The 24,051-nt window shown below is 37.9% G+C and overlaps 1 protein-coding gene across 1 annotated transcript in view; it reads right to left on the bottom strand.

Moving 5' to 3' along the window:
* sema4c (sema domain, immunoglobulin domain (Ig), transmembrane domain (TM) and short cytoplasmic domain, (semaphorin) 4C) overlaps positions 1-23,821 on the bottom strand; it is a 185,360-nt gene extending 161,539 nt beyond the window's left edge. Inside the window, exon 1 of the mRNA XM_067439430.1 lies at positions 23,807-23,821. The gene's annotated coding sequence lies outside the window, so the exon portion shown is untranslated. The remainder of the gene's footprint in view (positions 1-23,806) is intronic.
* Between the last annotated feature and the right edge of the window lie 230 nt (positions 23,822-24,051).

The raw sequence follows: 24,051 nt of genomic DNA, 5'->3' as shown, positions 1-24,051 counted from the left end.
TTATTATGATGGATTCCACAAAAATAGTGAGCAGGACAACTGTTTTCAACATTGATTATAAGAAATGTTTCTTGAGCAGCAAATCAGCATATTCAAATGTGACACTGAATACTGGAGTAATGATGCTGAAAATTTAGCTTGGCTGAAAACAGTTATTTTAAATTGTAATAATATTTGAACAATATTACTCTTTTTACTTAGCCTGACAACCGACCCACATCAAGATGTTGGGTCTGGGAAACATCATCGGCAGGGCTCAATCCGAGGGCCGGGATAAACGATTGTCTTTTAAATGATCTCTGCACGCAATTGGATAATGCTACAATCAGCGAAACTAGTTAAACTTTTGCCGTATCCAGTCGGATACTCTGAACACATCTTTTTTAAGAATGACTTCAGTGCCGTTCTTTGTTAGCAGGAAATTCATGCGGAACCGTCTCAACTCTGTCGTCATTATGTTAAGCCCTCCCAACGAATCTATACACCATCCCTGCGTCCCAATTCGCATACTATCCATTCTAAATAGTATTCGAAAATAGAATTAGTATGTCCCAAATCATAGTGTGTTGAAAAGAGTATTCCAAAGGTACCCGGATGGTTTACTATTTCTGGTCCGAATTCGAAGTATGAATCGATGGGCACTCCAACGACTGATATTGCCCACAACCCACTGCGAGGTCATATGGGGATTCGATTAGAACTACAAACGCGGATAAAAAGCGTTAAAAACTACAAACATGGCGGATGTGCGAGTCCGACAGTTAAGTAGAGCGGTTTAGATAAAGGGGTTTGAGTGATCAACTATCAATATTTAACCTGACAAAAATATATTTATTCAGTGTTGTCCACATTATATTTCACCTGCAGCAGCATTATGAACTTTTGTAATGACATGTTTGGCCATTAACTTTTAAATGCATCATTATATTTAAACTGCAAACACATGAGGAGAGTCTCTGACCCACAAAGACCCACACATGGAAGATCAACGAGCGGCTATATTTCTCTCCGATACGGCAGGAGATTAATCTGCATGTGGAGGATTTGAACTGTGACGAATCTGACGATGATTGACAGGGCAGTTAAACGGTGACGGGATGCACGTAACTAAGCGTCAGAGTGGTGAAGTAGTATGTCCTGAAGCTTGCATACTTTTCTGCTACACACTCAAAAGTATATACCTTTTCTTCACAAAAAGAGTACATACTTTTAGGACGTAGTATTAGTAGGCGAATTGGGACGCAGCACATGTGATTGGCCTGACTAAAGTTTGGGTTTTCAAGCACATAAGCCAACGGAGAGTTGCAAATGATATTAGCTGCCGCTGGGGTGCGTCTAGATTTCTAGGCTACTTTTTCTTTTTTTCAAAAACAAAACCTGACCCTAAACTTTGGATGTGTTTTGAGTGTTTTTGAAGGAGGCTGTGTGTCCCAATTCAAAGGCTGCATCTTTTGAAGGACCCGAAGGTCCGAGTCCGACTGAGCGTTGTTAAATGGGACGGTCTAGCCTAAGGAGGAAGACTGTTCTTGTTGCCTAGCAACTGTGACAGCTGCTGTTGATGAGTGACAGCAACATTTGTACTAGACTTTTTTGACAGTTATATTAATCTATCTGAACAGGGTTACCAAACATATAATTGAAACACTTTAACATTTTTTTTGGTTTTTTACATTTGTATCATTGGATTTTTAAGCTCATTTCCGCCAGAGAATAAAAATTAAAAAAAGATAATTGTGACTTTATACATCGCACGTCGGATTTTATAACTCGTAATTGCAGGTTCATATCTTGCAATTCTATAGTGAGATATAAACTTGCAATTTTGAGATAAAAAATTCATAAATATATTTTTAAATGTTTTCTGTGTGGGAAACAAGCTTTAAGATATTTGAGTAAGTTGAAACCTTAGATTTAAAAGTGTAATTCGGTAGTGTCATATAAGTAGTTGCAACACTTCTGCTTCAATCTTTGGTAAACACAAGTCCTTCAGCATTGGCCTCACACTACTTTTGACATCCCTGCTGCCCACAATGATATTTGTGATTATATTCGACATTCAAAACCCTGACCCTTAAGAAAATAATCACTAAGTCAACTAGAAAAAAAAAAATCAATTTACACACTCAGGTGTGAAAATAAGTATGGAAAATGTTTATATCTCTCAATGTGCGCTGGGTCTCTCGCCTTCGTTCCTGTAATTTACTCTCAGCCAATAGCGTTTGATCCTGTGTAGGACTCAACTATCTTGCATTTCTCTTTGTTCCTACTGCTGCGAATCCTTCATTGTCATTTCACTTTCCTTCATTTAATATGGAGCTCTTTCTGTGCCTTATCTTGGCGCTTCTACCTTTCCATTCTCTCTCAATCCCTCGCTCTCCCCGCGTCACCGCCATCAAATATCTGAAGTGGAGAAAAGGCTGTCTGACTTCAAACACGCACTCCCTATTCTTTATTCTTCTTCTCCCTGTCTCTGCTGCGAGGCACACCAGGTCCTTCTTTTCTTGAGGAGAGCTTACTCTCTCAGTCTTTCTTTCTTTCTTTCTCCCTCTTTTCATTTGGCTCGGAGAACATTTGATGTGATCGTAGGCTGTGCTGCCTGTGTCTGCACATAATCTTATTACAGAATGAAAGTGAGAATCTCGGTCTGTTATGCATGAAAACCATTTAGCTTGAAACATTTAGCTTGCAGGTACAGTGAGTCCTACGGTTCTCTCAAACAAGACTAAATTACGACCATGTAAAGAACTCGCAATTATTTATTCCTCCTTTTTCAAAGGACTTCAGCATCAGTAAGTAACATCTACCAATAATGACATTTTAAAAAACTTTCTGGTGACTGCGGTAGAGCAAAAGAAGTTAAAGGAACAGTTCACCTATTTATTATTTTCCCCTTATTTTTTTTCTAAACCTGTATGAGTGACTTTTTTGTGGGAGAAATTATGGTGCTGGTGCTTATACTGAAATTCTGGTGTCACTCTTTCATGGAATTATAATGAACGGGATCTGAAGAGTTCAAGCTTCAAGGGTTACACTTTAAAATACTTCTCCATCATTAATGAATAACTACAGAGAAACAAATGAGCAACACAATAAAACTACTATTATCCAACAAGAAACTCTGATTAATTCATTAGTAAGTAATAGTGCTCAGTCAGAGGTGGAAGTTTACTTGTAGCTAACCGATAAATACTATTTTTTCATACCTCCCATAGGACTACTAAGATATACAGGTTCATAATGAACATGAATAATGTATAATGCATAATTCATTCTAAAGGGAAGGTCACGGTAACCCACTAATGATGACTCAAGTATTACCAAATCCTTCAGAAAGAATTGCTAATTATTTCGATCAGTATTCTAAAGTGAAAAGCATGAAAACTCTTTAGTAAGGACTGAAGTCATTGAAAGCTGTTGAGATTTTTGTAGGTTTTGGAAAGTAATTCTTTCGGACAGATTTGGTAACACTTGAGTCATTACTAGTGGGTTCTCATGATCTTCACTTTAGAATGAATTATATATTATGCATTATTCAAATTAATCATGAACCTGTATATAGTAGTTCTTAGTTGTCCTCTAGGAGGAATGAAAAAAAAAAAAAAGTTATTGATTATCTAATAGAAGGTATGCATTGACATCACTTTCCTATCCAAGCACAACCTCACTGGACTGGATGGCAAAAGAGCTACTGCATGACTGGATTTAATTGCAAAATGATTATCAGTTTAAACTAAAGATTGGACTCGATACTGTACCTTACAACTTACCAAAGGTCCAATGATCCATGGACAGTGACATGAAGCCAGAGTTTCCTGACATTTATATGTGCCTGATTTCGATGTTGAATACATTAAAGCAAATCTGCCTTTGAACGCTTTATATTAATACATCATAGGTAGGTCTAAATCTGAGTGATCACTTATATCAGAGTTATATATATCGTCATATCGTCCAGCCCTATAGTTTTGGTAAGCCTTTTATCAAAAACATCCAATTATGCAGAATACAAGATGGTAAATATTTAATTGATAAGTTGTAATTCAATATATAACAATGCAATAGGGTATGATTTTACTCCAAAATTCAACATATTGACAATATGATAAATACAAATCCACGTTTCGCTGCCTGGAGTTCAGCTGTATCTGTAAACTGCAGCGATCCATTTGCTTCTCTTTTCTGTAGCTTTTGGAAGTCTGTAAAATATACTTCAGATTTATAGTCAAATCTATGTGTACAGTCAATCTCAAAGCTCTTTCCCGTTTTAGATGTGTTTTGTTTGTTTTTGCGATATTTAAACTAAAACCAATGCTGCCACTCAGTCTTTTTGCCACTCAGTGAACTGCTGTCACGGCGGTGACGTCTCATGCATACCCTCTATAGTGAACTACCACATTCAACTGAACACTACTCGTTACTAATTCATTAATCAGAGTTTCTTGTTAGCTAATAGTAATGTCAAAGATGTGTTACTCATTTGTTCCTGTGTAGTTATTCATTAATGATGGAGCAGTTTTCTAAAGCATTACCGCTTTAATTAAGCATCGTGAAACTAGTCTAGTACGATCTGCACGCTGTGTTCCAAGTCTTCTGAAGCATACAATAGCTCTGTATGAGAAACAGACCAAAAGCTGGGAGAGAAGAATCTATGTCAGATTCATGAGCAACTAATTCTTTTGCATCAGATCTTTTCAATGAATTGGTTGATTCAATTCAGAAAACTGGTCTGAATGAATTTTTTATTTTTATTTATTTTTTTATTGGAGTTCAGCTTGCTCTCTGGAGGAGATTAAAAAAATGTCAAAGATGAATAATGTCAGTGAATAATGACACAAATTTCAGTCTTTTCCGGTTATTATAAGTTATTTTATGACTAGAGAAAACTTATGAAGCACAAAAGCTACTGTATGACTCTTGAAGATTTGGAATATGAGGCACAAGTTTCCTTTAGTGTGTAATGTATTTGCTTGGGCATGTATACGATCTGTAATGGTACAAAGCTCATAGTCTCCCACAGAGGGATTAATTTATATTATATTAATTAAATAATATTAATTCTAGTTGCTCAAGACCTGCCCAAAATGCCTCGTCCAGATATTAATTTCTCAAACGTCCATGTTGAAATGCTAAATATTTACCAAAATGGTTCATGTCATGTCATCACTGCAAAACTTTCCCTTTTGGAACCTTTATTTTAAGAGCGTAGAGTCTTCAGAAAAAAAAGTCTGACCTGACATTATTGTTTAATTAATATTCATTATGTAATAGAAACAGCAGATCTACCAGGCAGCATTTACAATACAATGCCAACAGATCTATATTCTCTTAGCACAATCAAATGTCTTCAGCCAGCCAAGACACCATTTCGACCATTAAGTTCATACAATAAAGTTCAAGTTTGGGGTCTTTTTTTTTTTTTTTTTTTTGATAAAGAGTTTTTTCCATTAAGGATACATTACACTGTAAAAGCCTCAGTTCCCATTTATTGTGACTGCATGGAAAAATTTACCAGCAGAGTCTTCAGTCAAAAGAAAGTCTTACAATTTTAAAACAACATTAGGCAACAAAGCGGTCTCTGGAGACATGAGTGACAGCAACTGTTGGAGATGCAACAAATATGAACAGAATTCAACCTAATTCACACAATTATACCCCAGCTACTGATATAGTTGGAAACTGTAGTAGTGGAAATGCCTTCTGGCAACTTTATGTCAATGTGAACGCAACTTTAGATCAGCACAGAGAGATGAGATGTTACACTTCAGAGCATTGAACTGCAGAGTTTTGGACTGATGCAACCTAATAAACTTTAGTGACATAGAGATGCGGTCACCTCAGAAGACCTGCAGAACGAGGCTCTGAGATCTGAGCAAGTGGTTGTGAGAAAACTTTTGTGCAGAGGCCGCAAGATGATTTCAAAAAGCTGTCTGGTCCACCTCTTCCACTGGAGGGAGAAGCAGGTGGTTATGAAAGCAGCATAAACCCTGTAATGCTAATCACCACCATGACCACGGCAATACTTCAAAAAGAGAGAGGGTGAGAGCAGCTTCGCTATCCTTGATACCAGAAGGGGTGGGCAAGGGGAAGAGTAGCCTGCAGCTGGTTTTGTGCTAGAACAGAGAGAGAGTGAGAGGTTTATCGCCAGGGTTGCCAGGTTTGTGTAACAAAGCTATACCCAAAGGCAGGTTGTCAGAGGAGGCGAGGGAGACTGAGCCTGTTCAGAAACTAAAGCGATAAAATGAACTGTTACTTTAATCAATAGACCATTTTGTGCAAAACTCAGATGGATATAAAGTTAAATTAGTTATGTTTTCCTTGATGCAGTGGTAGCCCCAAGTGAGTATTCATTACTGCCAAAGGTTGTTTGACCAACACATTCTCATTTCCAACTCGTCACATATTGACGCTTGATCAGGACCCCTCTGCATCCCATTTTAACCCACAGGGTACCCCTTTATCGTCATTTTTCAACGAGCAGGGAACTCTATTCATTTCAATGAGAAACCTTTGCCGTCATACACAGACACGTTGGGCATATCATTCTAATGAAATTATATATTGGGTTATGATTTTGCCATTATGATATGTTGGAGTATATTTTTATTTACATTTATTTTCCCATCCCATCCCTAAACCTACCCATTTGTGCATTATATGATATAAAACACAGATACGACTGCATGCACAATTTATTTAAAAAAATACAAATATTCCAAGTGTTACGAGGACAAACGATTGATTTGTGTGAAGAAAATCCCCAAAAGTGATCAGCGTCTACATCCACAGAAGATCAGGAATAAATAAAATTTCAAAAATTGCCGCCCGAAGAAACGTTACTTCAGATTTCATAGTAAAACTGCATTGGCTTTTGTATGTCTTGTGACGACTGCGTCATTACATCAGCTTTGATTGTAAAATGTCATTTGCTCGTGTCTCGTGAACGGTTGTGTCATGCTCAAATCAGGTGTTTCATTTGAATGAGATATCACTGATGTGCGTTCACGGAGCGGCAGGATCATAATTTCAGCGATTAAAATATTAGGATCAACTCTGTTCTGTACATGAGGATACCGTATGACTTCAGAAGACTTGGAATGCAACATGAGTTAATACATTCATACTGTTTTGGTCAGTTTTTTCAATAAATACCCATGACTGTACTTTTATGTGTTTTAAATTGTTGAGAAGTGGGTAGGTTTAGGGTAGGAGTGGGGTTAGTTGCTCCAAAATATAAAAGTAAAATATTCATAAAATCATGTCTGCTTTTACAAATGCAACGAAATAAATGCGTCTTGATCTGACAAATTAGGCAAACAACTGAAATCAATGGAGTTCCCTGCTCGTTAAAAAATGACGCTAAAGAGGTACCCCGTACATTAAAAAGTGATGCAGAGGGGTCTTGAACAAGCGTCAATATGTGACGAGTTGAGAGTGAGAACGTATTACCTTGACAAGATAAGGGCCCCCTTAATCCATTCACCAGGATAGGTTCTGATTGGCTGTCAATGTATTTTCGGAACAATATCTTCATCCTTATCTTTATAGTTATCGTCCTTTGTGTGACCAGGTGTTTATGCTCACCAATGCTGCATTTATTTGATCAAAAATACAGTAAAAACGGTAGTATTGTGGATTATTATTATAATTTAAAATAACTCTTTTCCATTTTGACATTTTAAATGTAATTTTAAATGTGTGTTCGACTTCGGCTGGATGTAAACGATTATGGAGAGTTGCTGTGTGCAGATGGGGAGGAGCTTAAAATGGGGACGCAAAGTCGGACACTTTAAATTCCTGTTGTGATGCTCTCGCTGTGTTTGCATACTTAAAGCTGCAGCCTGTAACTTTTTGCACTCTAGTGGTTAATAAACAGAACTGCATGCGTCTTGCGGAAGAACATTGCAGCCGGAGCTACTTCTCTCTGTTCATGTCTATGGCAGATCATGCAGGGACTGTGCTCCTCCGCAGCGGTACCTACCAGTCTGGCCTGAAATAGTCCCAATATAAATACTTATTATAAGAGTACCATAATGATTCAGGGTAAGACAAACACACGGTTTGGAAAATGGATTCATGTTGTACATTCTCATTATATAATTTTTGTAAATCTTGAACACAAAAAAAGTTAGGGACAGCAGCTTTAATCACAGCTGAAGAGAAATGAATGCAATACGTGTCAAATTCACAGATGTTTCAGAGACATTTTCATACAATACTTTGCTTAAAGGGTTACTTCAGCGATTAGCATATGGCTTTGTATCAGTAGAAACCCTGGAGTATATTCAAATGATTGTGCTTTCCCCCCTCATATTCCCCTGAGACAAGAGATTTATGCATTTTATTTCTGGAAAAATTCCTCCTATGATGCAAATTGACGATATTTACATCATAGGAGGAATGTTTGGCCAAAGGCTAAAGACTACAGCCAGCAGAGGGAGCCATTTCTGCATGTTTTGAATCTGCGTATGGGGGATGGAGATCACACTCAGAGCTCAGCGCAGCTCCAGGCACTCATTTAAACGGAGCTATGGTGAGCAATGTAAGTCTTTTAACTTCTCAAATTAATTTCTATGAAAGTTAAGCTTGCAAAGGCATGAACTGAAATGCGCCAGACTGAACTCGCGTTGTGAATGTATGCCGTGAGTGTAGTCGCGATTACCTCAGCTCTCATCATGAGAGCTCATCAGCTCATTTATCTGACTCCTGCAGTTAGTGCTCAGTGCTGTGATACTCGCGCGGTGACTCACTCATTATATTGAACACACACGTTCAGTTTTTAATTGTAGTGTCTTCTCTAACTCAGTCACAGTAATCCAGTAGGCGCCTTTGGCAATGGCCTCACAGGGCAGCGAAGCATTCTGGGAATTGTAGTCTTTCATCCCCATGAGACAAAAATACATTTTCTGTCTTTTCTCAGTCTAGAAGGCACCAAATTCAAAAATAATTTCACATTTCTACTACATTGATGACCCAGTTTAAATACAGATTCATCTTCCCAGCGCTGAAGTACCCCCTTTAATATAGTGTCTGTTTGTACAACAATAAAGTTCAACATAAGTCTAGACTATTCAAATACCAATAAAGTGGGGTCTACGTTTTTTTTTACCAATTTGATTTTGATAAAAATGACATAATATTACATAACAACTACATAAGCTTTTACTGTTATAGAAATACAGATTTGTGAGCATTAGTGGAACTGAAGGTGTCTGAATAAACAAGTTGTGTCGTCATCAGAGCCTTTGCAGCCGCTCTTGAGAAGCTGCACCGGCTGAGTTAGTTGTCTGGTTCTTGTGGTACTTTGATGCTATACGTCAAAATATATGTAAATATTTAGGGGTGATCCCGAATAGTCGAAGATTCGATGCATCGATATGCGGAGCCTGATTCGACCGCCGATCTCACGGTCGAATCTTCGCGGGTGTTATGAAACGAGGATCATACCATTTTGGCAATATGGGGGTGCTCAATATTTTAAAGACATGTCGCGGCACTGAGCTAAGCATCCAGTGTGCGACCCCTTTAAGAGCAGTGCCTTTCAAATTCAAACACGTTCAATGAGTGCACACACACACACCGGCGGCAGCATTCAGCGCCTGTCCGCGGCCACTCAGGAAGTTGTTTAAAATCCTGCCGCACCACAGAGCACTTTCTCAAGGTTTTATATTAAATTTATATTATATTTCCCTCAAATCATCAATGTACATACTGATTTAACCCTGTGCTACAAGATACACTCATCGTGCAGCTCTTCTGTCAGTCGATTCAAAATTGAGCTTGCGTGTATATAATGTGCACGTCGGTGGTGTGAGATCCTGCTGAAAAGTGTCGTGCCCCTCCCAACCCATTCACACACACATAGATGATTCGACTATCGGTCGACCATAGAGAGATTCGACAATTCTGATTCGAATGTCTAAATCCTTAGTCGAGGACAGCCCTAATATATATATATATATATATATATATATATATATATATATATATATATATATATATATATATATATATATATATATATATATATACTGTAAAAAAGTATTGTTGGTTTAACTTAGAAAAGTAAGTAACCTGGTTGCCTTAAATTTTGAGTTGATTGAAATTAAAAATTTGAGTTAATACAATGAAGGAAATTGGTTTAATAAATAGAAACTCAAAATATTATTATATAAAAATATCTGCACCACATAAAAAATTTGATAAATCATAAAAATAGCAAAATTTGGCATGTTTCACTGCGTCATCAGAAATAAAACACACACAATTACCCAATATGCTTGCAAAATATTTGAATAAAGGTTGTCAATTCTCAAAAATGTTCATTGGATTAACTCAAAATTTTAAGGCAACCAGGTAACTTATTTTTTTTACAGATATATACACACACACACACACACACAAATGCTGTATCCCAATACACCTACTTATGCTATGCCCTAAAAGTTTGTACTGTTTTTGTGAAGAAAGTTAGTATGTAGCAGAATAGTAGGCAAGGTTTAGGGACATACTACTTTGTCATAATTGTGTCTTTAATGGATAGCTTGGTTGCTTAGTTATGTGCATCCCTCACCATTTAAACTGCCCTGTCAATCATCACAGTTAAAATCCTCCACATTCAATTTAATTTCCTACCTTTTTCAGAGAGAAAATAGTAGCATGTTGATCTGACAGTCATAGGTTTTTCATGCCTTGAACTATCCTCATGCTCATCCTAACCGGATTGACTTTATTTCTGTTTTAATGAAAATAATAGTTTCGTTGGAAAACACCATGCGGAGAGAAGTGTTAGTTGGGCTCTTGACCCTTGACTGTGTTTAGTAGTTCTCTGGCTGCTTTGTGTTTGTGAGACATATTTGCCGCAATGCATGTTGGGAACCACGGGGAAGTTTTGATTGGTAGTACCTAGCATGGCGAAACAATGACAACACAAACCAATACAAATTGAGTTTTGTTAACATAAATGGTTGTGAACTTAGTTTTTAAAGTTCTGTGAAAACTCAAAACTTTGTTATAATAACTGAAAATAATTGAGTTACAAAAAATGGTAAGTCATATTAACTGCAAATATTTGAGTTGAGCTAAATGAGCACTTTAACTGTTATCAAAAAGTACAAGTAGCAGGTAATCCAACCTTTTAAGTTCTGGAAAATTGTGACTTTTAAGTTAATCAAATTTCAAATTTGAGGCAATCGATTTCCTCAATTTTTTTGAGTTCTGGTAACTTATTCGGGTTTACAATGTAGGTATTAACTATGAACATACTCCTTAACCTAACTGTATCCAATGTAATTACCTTATTAATCAGTACTTTCTTAGGTAAGTATATTGTAATTACACAAGTACACATACTGTAAAATAAATTATTTTTATTTGTGTTTGTAGTTCTAATCAAATCCTTATCCAACATGCAATTGGTTGTTGGTAAAATTAGCCGTTAGAGCGTGCACGGATCTGCACTTCAGATTCTAACCAGAAAAAGTAGACCATCCGGGTATCTTTGGAATACTCATTATAACATGGACCTATTGCAATTTGAGACACACTAATTCTAATTTCGAATACTATTTAGGACGGATAGTATCTGAAATGGGACGCAGCACTAAAAAACACAACAGACTAAATTTTGTAATCACCAAGACACAGGTGGAACACATGAGGGCAAATCAACAACGATACCAACACTGTGAGGAAAAAGGTACAGTGCTGTCACTGGGACAGTACTCCTAAATGTTAAATATTAGTACCTTAAATGTACATATTAGTACTTTAAAAGTACTTATTAGTAACGTTTTGCTTTTGTACCTACACACAGAAAGATAGGGTGTCAAAATTGAACTTTTAGGGGTACAACAGCTTGTCGCTGGGGCAGTACCCTTAAAAGGACATCTTTGTACCTTTTTTTACTCCTGTGCATAATAGTACCTTGAAAAAAAATCTTGACAAAATCAACATAATTGAAAAATCTAGTGTATTATTTAGCAAAAAGCAATGCATGGGGAAATAAGGGATAATTTAGAAAATATAAATGCATCCAGCAGCCGATTGCTTTTAACTGTAGGCCTATTACCCTTGATTGCCTTATTTATGCTGAAACTCCAGCTGGGTTTTCAAGCGGCCACGCCATGCATTTACTGCCTAGGTATCTCCCATCACAGTCATGGAACCTTATCAATGACTGACCTGAAATACTTAAAATAGAGTGAAAGTAGCAACTTGTCACGGTTTTGGGTTTTGTCTTCATATCTTTGTATTTATGCTCCTTGCCCTGTTCCTGGTTGTGTCATGTGTTCCTCTTTGTCATGTGATTCCCTTGTCCTCATGTGTTATATTCTCATTGGTTGTTTTTGTTATGTGTTCATCAGTTCTGTTTTGTCATTGGTTCATTGTTTTTGATTGTTCACAGATGTGTCTTGTTTAGTCATTAGTCCTTGTGTATTCAAGCCCTCATGTTTGCCATGCATCTTTGTCTAGTATTGTCTGTGTAACCTCTGACGGTGAGTTTTCTTTATGTTCAAGTTTTGGCCTAGTCCACACTTGCCTTACTATTTTACATTTTTGCATTCGGACGCCTCTGTTCTGCAATACAATGAGATAACTGCGCATGCATCTGTATACATGTGATAAGCGCTGTTAGCAGAGTTATTAAAAGCTACGTCCGCCACTGCATAGACTCGCTCTCGTGTAAACAAACGAGATAACGGCGCACAATCTGACGTCCAACAAAGGAGAAAATGGCGCACACTTAGACTTCACAAGCTGAAATCTCCGGTTTCACCATCTACAAGACAACGCTGCAACCGGAGTTTCTAGAAATCTTCACCCTGGCCGGAGTTTCCAAAAAGTCTTGTAACCTTATACACTCTGGCCAGAGTTTCAGTAACCTTATACTTTGTTTGCGTGTGGACGAACAGTCTTGAAACAGTTTTGAAAATACCCATGTTTGTGTGGACAGGGCCTTAGTTCATTTAGTATCAAGTCAAGCTTTGTTTATTTTGTATCTGTTCACACTTTCGATAGCTCAATAATGCACTTGGGTTCAACTACGTTCACTTTCAGTGGAGTCCGTTACACAACTCAACTCAGGAGTGTGCTGTCATCAGTGTGACTGGTGGTCCAGCTGTGAAATTACAGAGGGCCAAGCTATAACAAATCAATGACAGGTGAATTTCAAGTGACAGGAAAATCGACCAATCGTTCCTTTTAATGGGTGGGACTTGTTATTGCTATGATAATGTTCACTTATCCCACTGTGAGGAACACTATTAGAAAGAAGAAGAAAAAACAGAATAAATAACTAGTGCTATTCGCTATGGAAACCGCAAGCAATAATGAGGAGGACAACATTGCTAATTTATTTTTTACGCCGTTTTCAAGATTAACTTTCAAAGAAAAGCTAGAAATCGGAAAAGGAAAACCGACACCAGAGCTTAACTTTGAGCAGAAAGCCAAACCTTTTGAAAGCATTTCAACCACAGAAATTAAGTGATATAACTGGATGACAGCATCAGAAGCTAAAGCTTTACTCCTGGAAGAGTCTGCTGTTTGTATAGGTTTTTAAAAATCTAATGGGTTACGGTGACTGATTTTATTCTGGCCACCGCTGCTACTGTTTTATATGTTAAAGTATAGTTGATAAATCTATTTTGCAGAATTACTGGGTGAAATCTGAGTGACCATGCACATTTGCTTTGGTCTGAGCTCTTAAATTAAAGTCGGCTTAAATTAAATTTGGATTCATTTGATGGTTTTGTGGTCAGTTGTCACCACATTCCACTGAAATAATGCAGATTGTGTGATGATTTGCATTTTTATTATTATTTTTTTTGATAACTCTCAGGCTCTAATTTTGCTTTTGGCATTTCTTGTCAAAGGTAAGATGCAGTGTTCGTTACTGATGATTATATATATATATATATATATATATATATATATATATATATATATATATATATATACACACACACATACTGTGTGTGTGTGTATATACACACAGTATAAAAATATATATAATAATCTGTAAATGTTCTCTGCATGTATCTGTGCTACCATATGGATCTGTATTGAATGAATAGAGACTTGAAGTGATGTTGAAGTCTTTGGAGAATTGCATCTTCAGACCTGTCTTGTTTTCAGCATATGTTCACTCACCGTGACGGTGTTCACCGTATGTGCATTCAGTATACAGGCGTTCAATGTCAGCGTCTAGTTGTAAAGTGTTTGTGTGTGTGTCTGTGCCCAGCTGTACTAACACATTTAAGCTTTGGCTTGATATGAATTATTTTGCTACTTTTAAACTGATTACTGCCTAAGGATGCTGATGTTGTTTCAAAATAGGCTTTATGATCAGACATCTTATTTTCGTTAAATTCTAAGTCAGCCTTAGATGTTGTCACGGATGCCGAAAGCGCACAAAGACGAGGATTCAAACGAAATAGTCTTTAATCCAAATATATACAACTCATAACGCACCTTAACATAGATGAGAATAGACAACCAACTGAAAGAAACAGGGAATATAAATACAAGAACAAATGAGGGAGCTGATTAGTAATTAATAGCGAGATAATTAATAGGGAACAGATGACTATAATGACTAAATAAACATACTGAGGAAAAGGTCACAAGACAAAACCAAAAACACAATGAAGGAGAGAACATACATGTGACCACATGTATCCTTAAGCAAAGGGCAATCCAGGATTTTGAAATATGTTGATGAAAAAAGAGTAAGTGTATGCACCAACCGGGCAACATAACATTATGACCAATGACAGGTGGTGAAGTGAATAACACTGATTATCTCTTCATCATGGCACCTTTTAGCAGATGGGATATATAAGGCAGCAAGTGAACATTTTGTCCTAGAAGTTGATGTGTTAGAAGCAGGAAAAATGGCCAGGCGTAAGGATTTGAGTGAGATTGACAAGAGACAAATTGTGATGGCTAGATGACTGGGTCAGAACATTTCTAAAACTGCAGCTCTTGTGTGGTGTTCCCAGTCTGCAGTGGTCAGTCTCTAATCTATCAAAAGTGGTCCAAGGAAGGAACAGTGGCGAACCGGGAACAGGGTTTTAGGCGGCCAAGTCTCATTGATGCACTTTAATTCTGGTTCTGATAGAAAGATGTCAGAATACACAGTTCATCGAAGTCTTTTGTTTTTGGGGCTGCACATATATACAAGACCTAGGTATTATTGTGAAACAGTTCCGTTTCCACTGATCTGTGTTTTTACAGTTAGCTGAAACTATTTTTCTCATTGTTAAAGGTGCACTATGTAGTATTTTTGCAGTAAAATATCCAAAAACCACTAGGCCAGCGTTATATATTTTGTTCAGTTGAGTACTTACAATATCCCAAATGTTTCCAACTATTTAAAAATTGTGAGAAAATTGCTATTTTAACCAAGGACCGGGACGTTTCAGCATAGCGTTTGAGGCAGTCGCCTGTCAATTGCATCATATCTGCATTTCCCTCAGTTTTATCCTGCAGAAGCGCTTTTCTCTTAGCAGTGTGAACATGTCACAGCAGCGCCAAGCAGACACACAAAGTAACGTCATAACATTACTTTAAGCACACTTAAATGTATCTAATATGATAAACAGAGCTGCTTTAACTTACACGCATGAATCCCGAAACGCAGAAATAGTGTGTGAGCCCGGCGATTGTGTCCCGTCCCGTCATAATAATAAAAACTTGTGAGCCGTGTGTTTGTTTAACAATCGCTCCAGCGGCCGTACTCAGCTCCACAACACTTTTACAATGTTTGTCTCTTGTAATTGACAGCACACCATCTAAAACATTCCTATAAGAGGTTTAAAAGTATTGGATAAAACATTTGTCCTCCACACGTATAGCCAAACGTGTACATGCACACACTGCTGCTTATCTGAGTTATCTGAGTGTGTCAGTGATGGTATAGTGTGTTGATGTTGTGTTTATTAAAGCCCAAAGCTCCAAATCCATACAGCTCTTTTCAGCTAGCTGTCTGTAACCAACAGAATTATCCAGCACATTTAGACCCATACGCTCACTGTGGAAAATCTTATCACAAAAGTCTGTCTGCTGCCAAAACACATCTTCAGCTTTTGGAAACACACAGACACACACGCACACACACAGTTTTGTAAGTAAGTAAAAATTCTTGTAAATTAAAACATGGACATATGAGCAGTGGCATCTCTATTTTCATGGACAGAGAGACACTAGAAATCTCCATTTCTTTTCTACTGGGAAAAAAACAGTGTTTACGCATGACTCCTGAGGCTATTCAGAGGTTTTTCCATGTAAATTATAAAATACATCCATTTTTCTGTTTGCAGTGTCACGGCACAATTCTTAATGACAGCATATGGCACTGTTGCTGTCTAACGCTGTAATTTACAGGTTTGTGAAGCAAATATTTTGTCAGCGTGCAGCTAAATAAGTGTGGAGAGAGGAAGGTTTATGAGGGAACTGCAGGAGGAGAAGAGATTAATTTGCTTTGTGTAAGGGCTTATGTGCAGAGAGCAGCTCATCTGTCTATGTACTCCAGTTATTTCTGTTCGACTCAGCACACATTAGAGCATTAGAACAGGTGACCTGCTCGAGCTCACTGTTGAGAAAGCTACTTTGAAACTGCAGCCTGTCAAGCGACAAGCTACTCATGATATACAGTAGTTCAAATACGGTCAAGATACACTTGTGAAAGAGCTTTAACAAAAAACAACTAACTACAATGAAGATAATGAAGCTCTTTAAATTGCGGCAATTATGCTCATTTAAAGGTTCCTAATTTTGTCTCCTACACACATCCAAGGTCAAAAACACTTTCATATTCTCATACATATACATTGCAGCACCATCTCTTTTATCACCTTGTCTAAAATGACTCAATCAAGGATCCAGTCTCTTTAAACCCCTACTTTCCGAGAGCCTACTCTTCTCTGATTGGCAGAGTATGTTGTGATTTGAATGTGTCAGAAACAAAACGCTCATTACCATATCTGAATTTTAGCTCTGAAAGCTTCCCCGGCACTTGTATACACAGTGATACAAACAGTAACAAGGGTGTAACGATCTTTGAAACGCTTCAGACCCTTTACATTTACAAACAGCTGTATTACACTCCACATAGAAGGTAACATTAGTAAAAGCATTATAGGGGCACTAGTGTGTATAATAATACGGGCACAAGTAGTGCTAGTGGTAAACAGCATCTGAAAATATAAATGTACTTCATAAATCATTTTAGAAAAAAATTATAATATTATGATAAATATAATATATTATTGGGAATATAGCTGAAAAAAGGCAGAAATAATATGCCACGAAGGGGTTAGTAAGCATGCAAAATGAATATGTGAATGGTTTGTTGAACAAAACAAATTCACCAACATCAATCATACTTCCAAAAGCTTTATATGATAGAGTCGACATTTAAAGAGAACACATTTGATTATTTTCTTGCTTGGCTGTAAAGCTGTGTGCACAATACAATGTGACAAAAATAGCAATCAGTTTGTCTCACTTTTAGTTCGAGCTTCTCTGCTTCTCTAAAAAACATAGTGAACACTACTGAAAACCCCAAAACTGCTTAAGCTCTTGCAGCACCAAGGACATAAATGAGAAAGAAAAGGAAGGAAGTGTAAATGGATGGATAATGTAATTAAAGAATGGCCGCTTAATGGTTTTGCTGCCCTGTTTTAATAAGCAGTCATTTATAATGTTACAGTTTCAATAGTCTGGTCCTGCCTGAGTCCACAGTTTGGTCATGTAATCCAGTAAAGACCTGCAGGGCTTTAATCAGCAAGCCCATAAGGGTACATTCATTATTTAAAATAAAAACAAAAACAAAAACTAATTCAGGTCACGTATTGTTAGGTGACATGTTAAAGGGCTGTACTTAAAACTCACACTTAAAAAAATATAATTGGTGAACTTTGAGATAAGTCGCATTAACTGTTGGATAGGAGAAAATAGTCAATATGAGCAACAATCCTTTTAAAGCATAAATGTTACCCTCTACAGCAGGGTTCTTCAAATGTGGCCCTGGAGGTTCACTGGCTGCATCTGAAAGCTTAGGCAGCTGATTTGTTGCCTGGGTCAGCGTTTGTGTTTGAAGGTGCCTCCTAAAATCAGTTTCAAGAGGCTACTTGAAATCCTTTCTTGAAATCAATTAAACCATCATCGAGTGCTTGTAATAACTTCTGATTGGGGCCTAAATTGGATTTTGATTATATAACAGGCAGACAAACATTACATCATGTTTTTTTAAAGGTCTGAATGTTAAACCTCCAGAGCATTTCTCTTGTAAACACCCTTTATTGTTATAAAATAACAATGAAAAACACGCAGAATATATATTGTTGTAATCATATATCTATTTGGCTTCATGCTTCTTCTCTAGAAATGTTTCTCTTCATGTACAAAATGTGGAAGCATACAGGACATCGTCATCCAGAAGGTAATTATTACATAATATAATTAATATATCTGGACTGTATGAGTGCTCTCTGACTCATAACACATACCCGGAAGAAACCAGACACACAGCGCTCTGTATGCTGTTTCAAACTCTTCAGATCTTGTAATTCAGTGGAAAATCAATTGAAATAATATTCTGTATAAACACATGTGAAGTAAACACTAATTTACATTTAATCATTTAGCAGACGCTTTTATCTAAAGCGACTTACAAAAAGGGGAGAGCAATAGAAGCAACGAAACAAACAAGGCCAACAACCTGCAAGATCTCAAGGAAGTCTTGGTTAATCGAGCACAGTACACAAAAATGTTTTATTTTTAATTTTTTATGACAAACAAACAGAAAATGTAAGTGCTAGTCTTTATTGGTCAGGTGGAGTTGGAAAAAATGTTTCTTAAGATGTTTTTTGAAAATGGCTACAGACTCGGCTGCACGAATTGAGATCGGCAGGTCATTCATTCCACCAGGTGGGAACGGTCCAGGAAAAGGTCCGTGAGAGCGATTTCATGCCCAATTGGGATGGAACCACGAGGTGACGTTCACTTGCGAGCGGCCATTGGCAGCCAATGCAGTCTGATGAAGAGAGGCGTGACGTGCACTCTCTTCAGCTCGTTAAAGAACCACTCTCGCCGCTGCATTCTGTATTAGTTGCAAGGGTTTGATAGGGCATGCTGGAAGGCCAGCTAGAAGAGCATTACAATAGTCCAGTCTGGAGAGAACAAGAGCTTGGACCAGGAGTTGACTGCCAACCACAACTTTCAGCACTAATTCTTTAGCATATCTTAGTTGACTGGATAGGACACAATTATTGGATTCAGATGTGACTTGTTGCATGTCTTCCTACCTTCATAGGCAGAATTTTTCAGCTTTTGGACATAGCCACTGTCCTGCAGAGTTTAGGTCCAATAACAACCCTCTACAATGCGAGTAAAACACTTGCATATGTGAGTAAATTTTCACTCTAGGCAACTAAATAATATCTATCATTAGCCATTGGCTAATAAATTCTTAGATTTTACTCGCCAGTGTGTGTGTTAGAGGTTAAGAATAAGTTTAGCATAGATATATTTTTACTCGCTGAACACTGACTGAGCATTTGAGAGTTTCTCAGCTCATCTGACAACGTACCGTATGCTCTATTGTGAAGGCGCAAACCTTGTCGTCATTTTGCTGAGCACGTAAGGGATGGACATGGTTAAAAACAATGCTCAGGTAGGCCAGGTAGATGCCCAATTGGCACTAAGGGGCCTATAGTGTGCCAAGAAAACATCCCCCAAACCATTACACCACCACCACCAGTCTACACAGTGGTAACAAGGCATGATGGATCCATGTTCTCATTCTGTTTACGCCAAATTCTGACTCTACCATCTGAATGTCTCAACAGAAATCGAGACTCATCAGACCAGGCAACATTTTTGTTGCCAGGCATCAGAGCTTGTGCAAATTGTAGCCTCTTTTTCCTATTTGTAGTGGAGATGAGTGGTACCCGGTGGGGTCTGCTGTTGTAGCCTATCCGCCTCAAGGTTGTTCATGTTGTGGCTTCACAAATGCTTTGCTGCATACCTCGGTTGTAACGAGTGGTTATTTCAGTCAAAGTTGCTCTTCTATCAGCTTAAATCAGTCGGCCCATTTTCCTCTGACCTCTAGCATCAACATGGCATTTTAGCCCACAGGACGGCCACTTGGATGTTTTTTCCTTTTCACATGATTCTTTGTAAACCCTAGAAATGGTTGTGCATGAAAATCCCAGTAACTGAGCAGATTGTGAAATACTCACAACGGCCCGTCTGGCACCAAGAACCATGCCGCGCTCAAAATTGCTTAAATCACCTTTCTTTCCCATTCTGACATTCAGTTTGGAGTGACCAGGACCACACCCCTAAATGCACTGAAGCAACTGCTATGTGATTGGTTGATTAGATAATTGCAATAATGAGAAATTGTGTATATTGATATTAGTAGTACACCAACAATATCTTAAGCACCGCCACCAGTCCAAAGTTCAGTTAAATGACAAATATGCATTCATACATGGTTACCAATAGTTTTAGTTGTAATTACTAAAGTTCTATCATTAAATACTGCTTAATTGTCATAATATCATAAAATAGTCTAATGCTTGATTGACTGATGATTGACATGAACAGTGATGCGAACAGTCTTATGAACAGTGATGCGAAAATAAAGACTACAAGGCTGTAAGTGCAGAATTTGGAATACGGAAAAGATTGGCAAACCAAGCTTTTTACTAATCTCTCTAAAGAGATGATGAAATAGTAGGTAAAGAAACTGCAAGTGATCAGTTACCTCGAATCGAGTATGACTAACTCTACATTTAAGAACACGAATGCTTCTGCGTTCCTTTTACAGGCTGATTCATTACTATTGAACAAATGCACAAATTAATCAACTGATACAGTAGGTGTATCATTAAGGAATAATGTAGAGTCAGAGGATCTTATATCACCCTGAAGGGTTTATTTTGGGATAATGAGCATCTCACTGTACTGCACTTATTACACAACTACTTACACAATAAATAACTGGACATGAAAAATTGACTCAAGGTAGAATTATTATGTAAGGACAAAGAAAGTGCGGAGCACTGTCAGAGAGAATGGCAATGTGAATCATTGGTTGCCAGGGACTATGGTTAATTATGCAGTTTAATGGTCATTATACAACAATATCAGACCGCAGAATTCTGCAATAAGTGTCAAGTATTCCAGAGAGACGCCACAACTCACACTTATACTCATTCGTTACAGTCACCAGTAGGGGTGTGACGAGACACTTAGCTCATTAGACGAGACGAGACACGAGATTGGGTTCACAAGAACGAGACAAGATTTTTGCACAACATTTTTAAGAAACCCTTTCATGACAAAATTTATGACTGGAAAATAGACTGCGGGTGCATTTTTAAAATGATTTAACTAATCATCTTGTCATTTCAGTTCTTCTTTCTGAGTATGAATGCTCAAATACATTGAAAGACAACAATGTACATGCACTGTAAAAGGTTTTCCCACAAACTCAACTGACTGGTTTGTCTCCTGTATGATTTCACAGAGTGAGTCTCTTCAGACCTTACTTTACATGAATTATGAGCTCCCAGAAATCAACTGATTTGTTGAATTATGAGCTCCCTTCCACAAATAGAACATAGATAAAAACAGTATAAATAACACTAAATGGCAACGCTTTTTCTTGGTCTTATTAAGTGCAAACAATGAGTGCAACCATAATCAAAGTATTCTCTCAATATACAATATGTACTCTTTATTTAAAAAGCCACTGCGCTTTGTGATTTCTATAAGATAAGATATTTATCAGACGCTTAGGCTGTTGCACAACAAATCCTCCACCATGCATGGTCTTGTCAATCATCTCGCCTTTCTCGTCACATAATCAGTGAACTGAATGAACCATTATTAAATGGGTTTTTCAACTGAATTAAATTGTTTTTATTTCCATAAAAAAAGCAAAACGACAACGGGCACCATCATGTAATGTAAATGTAGTGGTGGCATACAGTCCCTGACAAAAGTCTTGTCGCTTGTGTACAAATTGACCTAAAGTGCCGCTGAAATATATTTCTAATCAAGATTTTTTTACAAGAAATGGCTCATTTTAATCCCACCAGCTTTTGTGATAATGTTTCAGTGAAAAACTAAACTTTCAAAAAGTATTCTAATATTCACAGCTTGGTAAAGCCCATTGAGTCAATTTTTGCAAAGACATAGGTGTTGTCACCTTGTCATATGAGCTTCACCTGTGACTAATAATGGATCAATTAGGTCTCAAGTGTGTATAAAAAGAACCCCAGTACGCTAGACCTTCACATCAACTGCAACTAGACCTCTGCAAACATGCCTAAGATTCACCTTGAGACTAAAGTTTTGATTATCAAGAGGCTGAAGACCAGATCCACTGCTGATGTGGCAGACACCTTCAATGTGTCTCAGCGTCAAGTACAGAGGATAAAAAAAAGATTTGAAGAGACTGGAGACGTTTTTGACAAGCCCAGGTCAGGCAGACCCCGCAAGACAACTGCTCGAGAGGACCGTTTGTTGGCTCGAAAATCCAAGGCCAGCCCATTTTCCACTGAAGCAGAGCTCCACAAGACCTGGTCACCTGAAGTCCCTGTGTCAACCAGAACAGTTTGTCGGATTCTGTCTCGAAATGGCCTCCATGGTCCAATCAGTGCCCAGAAGCCAGCACTAAACAAAAGACAATTGAAAAAACGCGTGGCATTTGCCAAGGCCCACAGCCTGCTAAAAGGATGGACTCTGGAAAAGTGGCAGAAGGTGGATTTTTCAGATGAATGGGTGTGCGAGAGATCTGCAGGGTGGAAGGCAACATCAATAGTCTAAAATACCAAGAAATCTTAGCTACCTCTTAAATTCCCAACCATAAAAGAGGCCTAATTCTGCAGCAGGATGGTGCTCCATCGCATCCTTCCATCTCCACATCAAAGTTCCTCAAGGCGAAGAAGATCAAGATGCTCCAGGATTGGCCAGCCCAGTCACCAGACATGAACATCATTGAGCATATGTGGGGTACGATGAAAGAGGACGCATGGAAGACGAAACCAAAGAATATTGATGAACTCTGGGAGGCATGCAAGACTGCTTCCTTAGCTATTCCTGATGACTTCATCAATAAATTGTATGAATCCTTGCTAAACCGCATGGATGCAGTCCTTCAAGCTCATGGAAGTCATACAAGATATTAAATTTGGATCTCACAGCACCACAACTTAATTTGGTGACATATGTTTGTATTTGCAGTAAATTTGTTCAATTTCTGTATAGGCGACAAAACTTTTGTCTTGCCAAAATTTGACATTTCTGTCTTGATTAAATGATAAATATTTTTTCTACGAAAATTATTTATTTCAGTGCATTAAACATCATTTGGGAGGGTTTTAGCTTTTCATATGAGCTATTTCTAACACCAATTAATTAATTAAAAGTCAGGTTAATATCAGGTATTTCTAGAAAATAGATAAGCGACAAGACTTTTGTCAGGGACTGTATTCTATGCCAATTTCACCCTCGCTCCATCGCGGCAATTACGTGAGACAGCTTTTCACCTCAGAGAAGTCTCAGAATATCAGATCTCGTGGCACAAGATCTCATCACATCCCTACTCACCAAACAAAATGCACCAAAGAAAAGCAAGTGTTCCGTTACCTCAAACCAACTATGATTAATCTATATGCAAGAGCATTAACGCTAAGATTAATGAAGATTTGAGTGCTCTTTTTGAGTCTGATTCATTACTACCGAATGAACGCACAAATGATTTAACCAATAGGCATGTAAAGAAACCGACACAGACATCTGTCTGTTTTCCTGTATCTGCTCTGGATGTTAGGTGTCCTCATTCGCTTTCTGACCAAAGGCTCATTGAGGCGTGCTGCGATTTCTCTTGAACGAGCGTGTTGATCTGACAGTTCCACCAGCATTTTCCATTCCGAAGCATCCGAAGCGTTCCTCTCCTTCATGTGGCAGACAGACACCCCTCGTCTCATTTCATCCACCCTCCACCCCCACACGCTTTCAAGTCTAAAACTGGAG

This window comes from Pseudorasbora parva, chromosome 3, assembly GCF_024679245.1.
Source record: "Pseudorasbora parva isolate DD20220531a chromosome 3, ASM2467924v1, whole genome shotgun sequence".
NCBI lineage: Eukaryota > Metazoa > Chordata > Actinopteri > Cypriniformes > Gobionidae > Pseudorasbora > Pseudorasbora parva.
Note: the sequence above shows the minus strand (reverse complement) of the source record. Positions and strands in the feature narration are given on the sequence as shown.